We start from the raw sequence: 2,532 nt of genomic DNA, 5'->3' as shown, positions 1-2,532 counted from the left end.
ACATGAGATTACCTAGAACTCCTAATGGTGAAGTTTCATCAATCACATTATTCAGAATAAACAGTTCTTTGTGTTTCTAGGGTTCTTTCCTTGACAAGAAACACATGGTGTCTTTCCCAACACCACTCTTCAACTCTATGATTCTCTCACACCATTAGGGTGTCCTGCAATTCAATCTTATCCTACTAACTACTCAGAGTGAGTGTCAGACTCTGCAGGCTCACAGAAAACCACACTTCCCAACCCCCAGGGCTGTTTGATATTTCCAGTCAGCAGACTGTAAGAAGAAATGATATGTGGCTCATGCAGTAAAAAGCCACCAAGCTATATCCCAGTTTCCTTTTCCCCTACAGCAGCAAATGGGGATGTCTTGTGGTAAGAAGTTGCAGGCGGAAGGTCAAAGTAGATCTGATTGTTAAGTGACATATGAATGATAGCTGCCCTGGAGAACCGCATCAAGTATAGTGATCTTTGAGTGACAGAGAAATAATCTTTGTTAATCATCTTTGTTAATCATGTTTTAAACCACTAAGATTTTAGTGTTTGTCACTACAACATAAAACTAGCTAGCCTCTTCTGCCTGTGTCTCTCCTGCTTAGTATATATATTTCTTTTCTATAATTTTCTTGCTGGAATTCTGACTAGAAGCTTTCTATCAGTCAGAATCCCAGCAGGAAAGAGAAACACATTCAAAAGATGTCATCAAAAGACAGTTTAATGAGGACCTTCATTAAGGCATGTGGGCAAGTTTAAAGGAATTCAAGCGAAGCACCTGCCACAGGAAGCCAGTCCCATCCCTAGACTTGAAGGGGGAGGGGAAAGTAGTAGTTACCAGAACCTGAGATGAGCTCTGTAGCTGTGGGGGATGGGCGATCTGACAGCAACTACAGCCTTAATGGAGTCGGACATTGTCAAACTGAGATTGGCTTCCAGGTGAGTCAGTCCTTAGGGGCTAGTCTCTCAGGGCAAAGAGCAGGGTGAAGAGCAAAACATACCCAGAAAGCCTCAAGTCCTTGCATCTCCTGCTCTAGAATAATGACTCAACAAATGATATCTGAGAAATTTCTTGGCCAAACCACATCTCAACAATCATCCTGAAAGCTATAAGAATCAGGATAAATGCCTATCATCAAGGGACCACCCTGGGATATGCAACCAGAAAAGCCATGTATACTTTATTTGCCCATGATTAGTGCATGTGAATCTGAAAATTAAAACTTGAGAAATAAAAATATGAAATGGACATATTTATATATAACTGAATAAAATTCCCAAATAAAACAATTGATGGATGTCCTCTCAGAAATCATCTTCCTACTAACACCACAAGCTGTAATTTTGGATACCAAGCCAACTATTCACCCTAGTTATTTTGAGCTCCTTCAGTCCAGGGACCTAATCTTACCAGTCTTTAGAACCTGAACATCTAGCACATTTTTCAGGAAGTAGAATGAATGAATGAGTAATTGCTAAGTACAAAACAACTACAAAGGACGGATAGTGACAGGAATTTATTTCATATATTGCTTGGATACTTTATATCTGTGCTGTAACAATGCCAGCTCTATCCTAAGGGATGTAGATAATTCATGGGAATGGGAACAGAAGTTTTTTCTAGCTCTTTCTTTTGCTCTTAAGAACAATCTGTGATGGGGCGCTTGGGTGGCTCAGTTGTTAAGCATCTGCCCTCCGCTCCGGTCATGATCCCAGGGTCCTGGGATGGAGCCCTGCATCATCATCATCATCATCATCATCATCCATCATCGGGCTCCCTACTCAACGGGAAGCCTGCTTCTCCCTCTTGCCCTCCCCTTGCGAGTGTTTCCTCTCTCCCTGTGTCTCTCCTTGAGGTGGGGGCAGGGGGAAGTGGGAACCTCTGGGTGCACGTGGGGTGAAAAAAAAATTGAAAGAATTATCTGTGGATTTAAATGAGTGAGTTATGTCATTATAGAGATAAATATGAGTTTGCTATAACTTTAAAAGTATTATTTTAAAAGTATTATTTGGGGCGCCTGGATGGTTCTGTCGTTAAGCTTCTGCCCTCGGCTCAGGTCATGATCCCAGGGTTCTGGGATCAAGCCCCACATAGGGCTCTCTGCTCCTCGGGGAGCCTGCTTCTCCCTCTCCCACTCCTTCTGCTATGTTCCTTCTCTAGCTGTGTCTCTCTCTGTCGAATAAATAAATAAAAATCTTTTAAAAAAGTAACTTGTCAATTTTGCTACTTTATTTTTTTATTAGTAATACATATTACTTCTGGCAAATCTCACAGTTCACTGTGGCACACAAGCCAATGGACTTCAACGTGGAGGTTAAGAAGCACACTCTGGATTGGGGCGCCTTCCTGGCCCAGTTGGTAGAGCATGTGACTCTTGATCTCAGGGTTGTGAGCTGAAGCCCTATGTTGGGACTAGAGATTACTCAAAAAACAAAACAAACAAACAAATGTTCTGGGCATAAATATTTTAATTAATTATTTATTTTGTTGAAAAACTGAATTGTAAAATTTGTGAACTTAAGAACCCATGCACCTAG

This window comes from Meles meles, chromosome 9, assembly GCF_922984935.1.
Source record: "Meles meles chromosome 9, mMelMel3.1 paternal haplotype, whole genome shotgun sequence".
Taxonomy (NCBI): domain Eukaryota; kingdom Metazoa; phylum Chordata; class Mammalia; order Carnivora; family Mustelidae; genus Meles; species Meles meles.
This window is presented reverse-complemented; position numbering follows the sequence as displayed.